The 10,436-nt window shown below is 46.2% G+C and overlaps 1 long non-coding RNA gene across 2 annotated transcripts; it reads right to left on the bottom strand.

Moving 5' to 3' along the window:
- Positions 1-28: 28 nt before the first annotated feature.
- LOC140680590 (uncharacterized) lies at positions 29-4,180 on the bottom strand. Of its 2 annotated transcripts, XR_012051936.1 has the most exons (4): positions 3,859-4,180; positions 3,282-3,495; positions 1,639-1,721; positions 29-77 (listed from the first exon to the last, which is right to left on the bottom strand). It is a non-coding gene; the product is annotated as an uncharacterized lncRNA (long non-coding RNA). The 2 variants fall into 2 exon arrangements; XR_012051935.1 differs by lacking the exons at positions 29-77; positions 1,639-1,721 and adding an exon at positions 2,586-2,790 and having other exon boundaries at positions 3,859-4,162.
- Positions 4,181-10,436: the final 6,256 nt, after the last annotated feature.

Consider the following 10,436-nt stretch of genomic DNA (forward strand, 5'->3'; position numbering starts at 1 on the left):
CAACACTGCTCTATCGTGATGCTTTTGCCACCGTTCTGCCAGGTTCTTCCATGTACTGCTGCCTGTTTCCTCAGGAACTGCCAAGGAAGAAATGAGGATTCTATAGCCTGGAACTGTTGCTGCAGAACATGGGATGCATGAACAGTAAATGCCAAAATTGACACTATGACCGCTGTAGTTTGTGCAGCTTTCACAGTGTGCAACATCTTTCCAAGGGAAGTGCAATCTTAGCAAATGCAGGTTAAAAATACTAGGGCATATTTTAAACTTCTGATTTTCAGAAGGATAACAGCATAGAACTATCAATTAAGCTCAGGTACGACATAAAAAATTAGCAACATTTCAGGAATGAGATCTGATTACATCAGAACTGGAATTTATCATCTAAACATAACCTGCGATTGACCAACAATTTCACAACTGTCTTTTTTTTTTTTTTTTTTTTTTTCTATTAGAAGCCTCGTCATCTTCAAAATTACCTACATATCATCAAAAATGTGTCAGGCCATTTCCCAAGCTTGATTTTTGTTACCTTGCAGGAGAAAGAGTACCAACGTGGGTGTAACCAAACTGTGTACTCTACTCCCCTCTACCTCATTTTATGATGACCTGCTAATGATGGGTGGTTTTCAGCACACCTGACCACCAGGATAAAAGTGTTAAAATGAGAGAGGCAAGCCCTGCAAGGTGAGATGGTATTTCTTTATCCTTAAAATGATTCAGCTGGGGAAGCAGCTGCACCATCTATCCAGCGAGGGTCATCTGTGCTAATGGGCCATAATGAACTGATTATGCAGTAGCAGAATGGGAAGCTGAAACGACTATCATGTACTAAAAAAATATTCTAGCATTCATGGGATTACATCATTCCATTCCATTATGAAGCTCCCTGCACTGAGGGATGTACCACATGAACTCCACTGTATATAATTCAGGCAGTCTGGGGACTTGGGACACCACCACCACTGGATATCCAGAGGAGGATCTGAACTTCCACAGGGCCACCCGTTGTGGCAGCACATTTCTCCCTCTCTCAGGATTTTTCATAGAGGTGCACAGAGAGAAATTAAAGAGAAAACAATTTCTATTTCTGCTCCTTGTTTTTCTCATGTGGAATGTGTTCCGAGAATTGTTTACCTAGGGTGATTGCTTGATTGGATTCTGGTGAGGATGGTTTGAGCCTGATGGCCAATCCAACCCACCTGGGGCTGGACTCTCCAGAGAGGGTGACGAGTTGTGTTAGAGATATAGAGTTAGAGAAAGTAATATGTGGTTTTAGTATCTTGCTTTATATAGTATATTAATGTATTTTAGCATAGTTATAATAAAGAAATCATTCAGCCTTCTGAATTGAGTCAGACATCATAATTTCTTCCCATTGGGTTCGCCTGCATTTACAATAACCCATTCTGACAGGACTGCAACCACTGCAACCCTGACCAACAGGGTGCCAGGTGGTACTCTGACTTTGTGGTTTTAAACCAGTTTTGCTGTATCATTGCATTTGCTGTAATCTTTCTATTAAATTGTAACTCCGGTTTGAAATCTCTCACAAGGTAACAGCTAAACCTGTTACATGTACCACATTTCCTGTGACTGTAAATTAAAATAGATGACATTAAGGGAAACCAGTTTTACCAACTACATCGGGCAGGCCTCTGACTTCCTCAGCTGAACTTGCACCTACGTTTCCCCATGCCTCTGGAAAAGTTGTAGATTGTCTGAAACAGAAAGAGAATAAAGCTTCAATTAGTATTAAAAATGCACCAGAAGAAGGACTAACATAATAGTATAATACACTTTAATTGGCAAAATTTAACATTAAAGTGAACATAAGTATCATTCTAACTTTAAAGAATATAATTCAAAGAATCAAAGTTGCCTCTTCTGAGATGAATTGAAGTCTGGGTAGATCCCAATTCTAAATCTATTAAGATGGCATTACAGCAATATATGCTAGATTTAGAACATGTAAACTACAGAGACTTACAGAATAGCTCTAAAAGGTAAAAAACCTAGGAACTCTTAAGGAGACACTGGCAAGAAATGTGGAAATAGCCTTTATCTGCCCAGTGCTTTTCCCAACAGCTTGGGCACTGTGCTTGTCCTTGGGGTCAGTGAGAATCCCTGTATTGCTATTCAGCAGCTGAGTCAGGGTAAAAAAGGATGGATGCATTTACTCCATTCTTGTTCATTACATTATCTTACTGCATCATCATGTAAGCCATTTACTTGGAAATACAGCCTAAAAAATATTTGTCAGACTGGGTGTATATCTAGATTGCTAAGAGCAAAGACAATTTCTTTTTAAAAGGAAAACCATACAATATGTCTGCCATTGCAAATATTAGTCTGGTAGCCTGCACTTCAACAGGCAGCAAGCAGTTCATTACACTAAATTTACATGTGGTGAGGAGACAATCTGTTACAAGTCCTTAGTGCTATGAGCAAGAATACACCAGTATATAATTCCCGGTGAAAATCTGTCCATTTCATTCCTTTAGTTAAGAACATATAATTGGGGTTTTATGCTTCTGTTCCCTACCTGTCTGACTGTGGCTTTTTTGTGAAGTCACCGATGGGTGTTGTTCCAACACATTTCTGCTGATTACTCATCAGAAATGGCATGGCATCAGCAAACATTTCTGAATGCCTATTTAAAGGGAGCTTTTTACTCTTCTTAGAGGACTTTGTCTTCTTCTTTCCTTCATCCAAAAGGTGGGCTAAGTGAGCCTTCAAAGAACCATAATCTCAACAATTAGAATTCCTTCAAACCTACTGAATGGAGAACTGGGACAAAATAATGAATGAAAAATAGTAGGGGAAACACAGCAGAAGAGAAAGGTAAAACAATGAACCCTACATACCACACACATAATCATTTTCATCTAAGGCTATTTTCAAAATGAGAAAAAAAGAAAAAGGATAATCTTTTCCTCAGAGAGGAAAAGTGGACAAACTGGATGGTGTTGCCTTGCTTACAGTTACCAAAATGTAAACAGCAGAGTGAGAAATGCCTGAATCTGGATAACTATGCCTTTAAATGTTTTACTGCTGTGTTATGATTCTGCCTTCAGTTAATATAACCTGATATACAACAAAGAGATGGGAACACATGTACATGCACTGGAGAGCATATGCTGGAGATAACACATTCATTTTTTACTAAAACAAACCAAAACCAGAAACTATGAAAATGACCTGGGGTATTTCAACAGACAGAAAACTGACTAACACAACAAATTCCTTTGGCTTTTGCTCAATCCTTTGCTTTTTTTTACCTTGGCCTTGAAGATCTGTTTACAGCCTTCCTCTCTGTGAACATGTCACACTCCTCCTATCGAGATCTAGTGACTAATGGCAGCTGAGTGGCCGGGCCTGCTTCCAGAAGAACTGGCAACTGCAAGCTGGGAGCCAAGAGGAGACACAACACTTCACTGGGAAAAGGGCCTTCCTTGCTCCTTGAATCACAGAGTGGTTTGGGCTGGAAGAGACCTACAAGATTATCTTAGATCATCTTCCAACCTCCTGCTGTGGGCAGGGGCACCTTGTGCTATCCCAGGTTGCCCCAAGCCCTGTCCAACCTGGCCTTGGACACTGCCAGGGATCCAGGGGCAGCCACAGCTGCTCTGGGCACCCTGTGCCAGGGCCTGCCCACCCTCACAGGGAACAATTCCTTCCCAATATCCCATCAAAACCTGCCCTGTGGCACTTTGAAGCCATCCCCCCTCGTCCTGCCACTCCAGGCCCTTGTCCAAAGTCCCTCCCCAGCTCTTTTGGAGCCCTGCAAGGGGCTCTGAGCTCTCCCCGCAGCCTTCTCTTCTGCAGACGGAACACCCCCAGCTCTCCCAGCCTGACCTAGAGCACAGAAGCTGCAGCCTCCAAAGCAGCTCCGGCAGACTCCCGGCGGTGAAACTCCACGCCGAGCGCTGCTCCCCTTCCCGGCGCTGCGGGGTCGCTCCCGGGGTCGCTCCCGCTCTCTCCCCGCGCCCCGCGGGCCCTCAGGCGGAGCCGCGCGTGCCGGTGCCAGCCCAGCGGGGGCGGGAGCGGGGCCGGCCCAGCCTCACCCACAGCGCCCCCGGTGGCCGCTGCCGCAGCACCCGGAGGCCGCCCCGCCGGGTCCCGGCCTGCCCGCCCCGCGGGAGCAGAGCTCCGGAGCCGCGGAGCGCAGCCCCGCTTTGTGCTCGTCTCTGCACAAGGCAGGCCAGACTTCCCACGTCCGCACCTTTCAGCTCATCACGGGAATGAGAACACACCAACCCTTGGGGGAAGAAACCTCTTAAGGTCTCAGCCTCTGATAAACAATCAATAATGATAGTGTTCATAGGCATTAATCAAAAGCCCTAGAGCAGTGGCTCAGCATAATCTGGCTCCCTGAGCTAAGTCAAGAGAGGTTTAGGCTGGATATCAGGAACAGGTCTTTTTTTCCCACAGGGTGGTTGAGCACTGGAACAGGCTCCCCAGGAAAGTGGTGACAGCACCAAGCTTGTCGGAGTTCAAGAAATATTTGGACAACGTTCAGGCATGTGATGGGATTGTTGGGGTGTCATGTGCCAGGTCAGGAGCTGGACTGGGTGATCCTGGTGAGTCCTTTCCAACTCAGCCTATTCACCTCCACAGGCGCAACTTGAGGCCGTTCCTTTTTATCTGTTAATCTGTTAACCTGTTAATCTGTTAACTGAGAGGAATCCAATCACCACCTGGCTGTCCCCTCCTCTCAGGAGTTGTGCAGAGCCAGAAGGTCCTCCCCGAGCCTCCTTTTCTCCAGACTCAGCTCCCTCAGCTGCTCCTTGTTCTCCATCCCCTTCACCAGATCTAATCCATTTTGTGGACACACCCCAGTTCCTCAATGTCTTTTTTGTCATGAGGTTCCCACAAATCACCTGAGGATTTGAGGTTTGGCCATAGCAGGATTTGAGGTTTGGCCATAGCAGTGCCCAGAACAGGGGGACAATCGGTGCCCTGGTTCCACTGGCCACACTATGGCTGCTGGCCACAGAAGGCTGCCCTTGACCTTCTTGCACACCTGGACATGTGCTGGCTTATATACAGCGGCAGTGGTGATTTCCCTCTCCTCTCCAAAGCAGCAGTACAGTAATTCTTTATTTTACAAGCCAAGGTGTAGCAGAAGATAAACACAAAGCAAGGGGGAAGCAGGTCTTCTCCAGGATGCAGAAGAATCTGAAGCAGAGAATAAAGCTTTGAGGAATCAGTCACAAGGAATTATTTCATTTCAATACCCCAGTCCAGGATGCAAGAAAGAAGAGAAACCAGGGAGCCTGGTCAGCATTCCTGGTCTCCAGCTCTCTGCTGACACTTCTGAGGCAGGACTCAGCAGCAGAGAGTGTCTGCACCTCCCGTGCCTCCTCTGCCCTGTGTGAGCAGCGCACAGCAGCTCTGGCAGGGAACCTTCGCTGCAGAGGGCTTGCGTGTTTTGGCTTTGTACTTTAATGCAATGATGCTTTGGGTCCCCAGGACACTCCTCTGCCGAGGGAGGAGCAGCTGCCGCATCTCCTACTGTTTCCAGCAGCTGAGGAATTGCCATGGAACAACTTCAGCACAGACCTTTTAGCTGGAGCTTGCTGTTCCTTCTGCAGTCCTCTCCCGTGCCAAGGTGTCTCACCTGCCGTTCTGGCAGCCGGTGAGCCCTCAGGTGGGAGCTGCCGGCCAAGTGACCCCTCAGGTGGGAGCTGCTGGCCGGGGAGCCTCGGGGAGCCTTGCCCGGCCATCCCTCGGGCTCGCGGTGAATCCGCCGCCCTCGGAGCAGCAGCGCTGGAGGCGCTCGCAGCGCTCCGCGGTACAAGGGGGACACCGGGCGGGCGCTGCCGGCACACGGCGGCTGCTGCCGCTCCTGGGATTTCCCGTCCTCTGGCGAAAGGATGGGAAAAGTCACTGATCTTCCACTTACCACGGAAAGCACCGCTCCTTTGGAGAAGTAGAAGTACTGCACGCAGAAGAATTATTATACCTGGGAGCACTCTTGTTAGGCATTTTTATAAACAGTTCAATATTACAGCCACACAAACAGAGCAGATATTAGAGGGAGAGTTCAAATCCCCTAAAATTTCTGTGAAATAATTAGGATCAGAACTTAATTTCATCTACAGATGACTCACTCTTCCTGTAAGTTCTACTCTGCTGAATTGTCAGGAATGGAATCATCTCCACCGTTGCTGATGCAGTGTAGTGAAGAACCATCTCCTGATGGCAGCACATTTGCAGTCCAGAGCTGAGAATGCACAAGATGAGAACCAGTGAGGTCTGGGCTGAAATCCCTGCCCGGGGAAGGGCAGCAGCAGTGAGCCAGCCCTTGCCTTTTCAGGGGAGTGCGAGGGCTGCAATGGCAAAGGCAGTTTTCCGTGCTTTGGCACTCAGCATCGCTGCAGCACTTGGGAGTGAGTGCCAGCTGGGAATTCTGAGTGTTGGCCTTTGATCCTTGGCATGAGAGCTGCTTTAAAATTTTTTCCCCCTGCATGTTCATTCACACTGGCTTTTGCAAACATTTGTCTATATATTGACTTTTATTTGCAGGAGCATTTAAGCGTCTGGCTGTGATTAAGACCCTAAATTTTAGGAGAGCAAACTTTTAGTTTTTTAAGGAAGTGTCCACATAGGATTCCCTGGAAACTGTCCTCAAGGATAATGAAGCTGAACAGAGCTGGCATCCATTTAAAGCCATTTTTCTTAAAGAGTAAGTACAGCCAAAACCTGTTCCCTGAGACCTGGGAAACAAAAGCTAAGTCATGACCCCCAAACAGTTGTTTTACACTAATTAATTTTAGTTATCATGTTGCATGAGGGCTTTAGTCTTCTCCAGAATTTCAGCTTGGTCTCAATGCATTGATCTTGGTTTGCACAGATAACAGCAGTCAGTATTTACTAACATGCCAACACCTCCTTCTGTAGCCAGCAACTAGTCTCAAGCTGGGCACTAGTGAGCAGCAGTCTGTGATACTGAGCCACTTACTGTGAAATGCTTGCATAGCAAGCACTGCATAGCAGTGGTAGTTCCATTTGCTATATTTTCCAAAAGATTGGTTGTCCCTTTCTCCAGCTAACAGATCCATAGCTGCGGAATGGGGATCCTCTTTCTGCTCAAGGGTTAATTGATGTGACAACTCCAGGAATGTTTTCCTTGGCACAGCTCCCACACAGCCAATACTGATTAGGGCAATTAGCCCATTCTGTGGTGCTGAGGTCATGGCAGGCAGTGGTGCTGCTCAGCCCAGCTGTCAATACTGGCATGGCAGGTCTGCATGGTGCAGGATGGACCCCACTGCATGGCTTGCAGTTCACAGCCTGAAAAAATCCATTTGGATTTAGAATTCTCTTCACCAAGATGGCAATGGATAGTTGGTGCTTGAGACATGAACCTAAAACTGGCAGAAGTTTTATGTGTGTGTCCCCACAATTCCACCAATTCCATCATTCCCACTCAGCAAACCTCTTGGTGCCCAGATACAGGATGCTGAGTACAAATCAAAGAATTTGTTCCCTTTGAACATTCATTAGTATCTAAGATGTATGAATTAACAAATTAGAAGAGTAGCCAGGGCATATTTGGGGTGGCCTAATGGTGGCCTTCCTGTTTCTGAAGGGAGCATATGAGAAAGAAAGATGGAGAATGACTGTTTCCAAGGGTCTGGGGTGTCAAGACAAAGGGGGATGTCTTCCCACTCCCAGAGGGCAGGGTTAGATGGGACAAACTATCCCATGTGAGGGTGGTGAGGCCCTGGCACAGGTTTCCTGGAGAAGCTGTCCTGGAGATGGCTGCCCCATCCCTGGAAGTGTTCAAGGCCAGACTGGACAGGGCTTGGAGCAAACTGGTCTAGAGGAATGTGTTGCTGCCTATGGCAGGGAGGGTGGAACCAGATGATCTACAAGCTTTATGATTACAAAGTCCCCTTCTAATCCAAACCATTCTCTGATTCTCTGAATGCAGATGAGTACTACAATAATAATAATTTCAAAATATATGGTGATCATCTTCAAAAATCAACATTCAAGAGGAAAACATTCTCAGCACAATGATGGTTTGTGCAATTATAATCTCTTCTACAAGGTCATGAAATTAAAATTTATGTTAATTACAGCCCATGGCAATGATTATGCTATCAAACTGTTCCACTAATTATATTTAGGTATTTAGATTGCATTAGCCAAGAAGTTTTATGCAAAGATTTGAAAAATGCCTATATCTCATAAATAATAAAAAATATTAATGCAGATAATACATGCCTCAACCCACAATTACAGCAACACGTTTTAATTCAGTTGCTTAACACACAAGTTTAAAAACGGAATTAGAAAACATAGATACTAATCAGTTCTATGAGATCCATACTTGCTTATCTTTGAACTTTTTTTTTCTTTAAATAAGATAGGAATTCAAGAAATGAAGTGAAATATCTTCCTTTTTCGAAATGAAAGTTTTTTTTCAACGGGTATTCCAGCTCTTTGAACCTCCCTCCGATCAAACCAGTATTGTACATACTGGGTTTTTACCTTCTGCCCATGAACCAGGGGATCCAGTCTGACCCTCGGTGCTGATCTCCCCTAGTCACTTAGAGACTCTTGAGCCAGCCTTAGGCATGGCCCAGGTCCTCCATCACACACTCACTCCCGGTGGCTTGGGCCTTGAAAGTAGTCTCTTCTTTGGCCAGCTGAGTATTACACTTCCTTGTATATTTATTGAGAAAGACAAATGGAAACTCTTGCACACAGCAGTTACTGCCACAAAAATTCTTGTTCTACAGTCCTATGGGGTTCTCTTTCTCAGAACAATGCAACATCAGCGCCAAATATGGGACAATATTCAAAGGAAGCGGCGAAGGATAATATTGCCATTGACAAGCCTGAGAAATGGGCTGACAGGAACATCACCAAGTTCAAGAAGGGGAAGCCCAAAGTCCTGTTCCAGGAGAGGAACACTACCAGGCAGGCACCAGAGCATACTGGGGGCCATTCTATCTGGGCTGGAAAGCTTTTGCCAGGAAAGGCTTTGGAGGTCCTGGAGAGCACCAAGGTCACCATAAGCCAAAATATGCACTCTTCTGGGATCCTGAGCTGCATCGAGAGTGCAGCCAGCAGGCCAGGGGAGGGGATCCTTCTCCTCTGCTCAGCACTGCTGAGCACCTCTAGGGCTGGTTCCAGGCTGGGGCTCCTCAGCTCAGAAGAAAGCAGTGAAGGGCTGTGAAGATGATGATGGAGGGACTGGAACAACTCTGCCGTAAGGCAAGATGGAGGAAGATGGAACTCTTGGTCTGGAAAAGAGAAAGTTTAGGGTGATCCTATCCATGTCTATAAATACGTTAGGGGAGGGATCAAAGTAGATGGAGCCCAAACCAAACCTGCTCAGGGCCCTGAACACAAACACCAGCCTTTTTCCCTGGGAAAGAAAACTCACCAGTCCAGATTCCTGATGTCAGTTTGTAGGGTTCCCTTGGTGTCACTGTTGAGGCAGGACGGGAATGAGAAGACTGACTCAGAAGGCTGCTGAGAGTAAAACTCCGGTTTATTTAAAATACACCGCTCTTTTATACAGAGCTTCGTGAGGAACAATTCCATTGGTCCTGAAGTGAAAACAGCCCACACCATTGGTGCAGAGTGCTTGATGCACAGTGATAGAACTTAACTATAAACAATGTGAACAACAAGAGAGATAAAGAATTATTTACATTCTTCTCCAACTCTTTCCTAGGCTTCTGCTTGGCTAGAAACTCTCCGTTTCTCTCTTTGACTGAATCTGAGACCTACAGATTTGCAGTTAGGGGTTGCAAGCAGCACTACCTGATGGCCCAGTGCAGGGGTGTAGAATTCAAATCCCCACCCAGCTGATCCACTACCGCACCTTTGGAAATGTAATATCTGTGTAACAACAACACAATAAGGCAATACCACAATATAATAACACAATAAAATAGAAAAACATTATTCTAAAGATAACATAGCTAAAGGAGCAAATGACTCATAATAAAAATTTCACTTTACAGCTTGCAATTAGTCCTTGTACAGAGGACTCAATGGCTCTGGGCCTGCGGTCACCAACATCCCGGGGCTGTGGGGACACAGGGACCTCCAGCTCCTGGAGGAAATGTGTCCTGGCCCTTGGACAATTGGCAGTCACCACTCACAGGTCATTGGAAAAGGGATAATTACCACTCCCAGCTCAGGCTGCAGACCATGGCTGACACACTCTCACCATCACATCACAGTGGGGTACTGGCTGGAAGGATCACGGCTCAGGTCAGGTCTTCAGGTAGGGACTGGGAGAGCCATTCAGGGCACAAGAGCTTCAGCAGCCTGCATAAAAGGGAAGAAAACTGAAAGATCAGGCACATTTCTGAAAAAAAAAACCCCACATTTATTTCCCAAACCCTGTTTTGGGAGGTCAGAGCAGTAGGCAGAAGGTGGCACAGGTTTAGTAGATGGCACCT

The sequence above is a fragment of the Taeniopygia guttata genome, chromosome 25, assembly GCF_048771995.1.
Source record: "Taeniopygia guttata chromosome 25, bTaeGut7.mat, whole genome shotgun sequence".
Lineage (NCBI taxonomy): Eukaryota > Metazoa > Chordata > Aves > Passeriformes > Estrildidae > Taeniopygia > Taeniopygia guttata.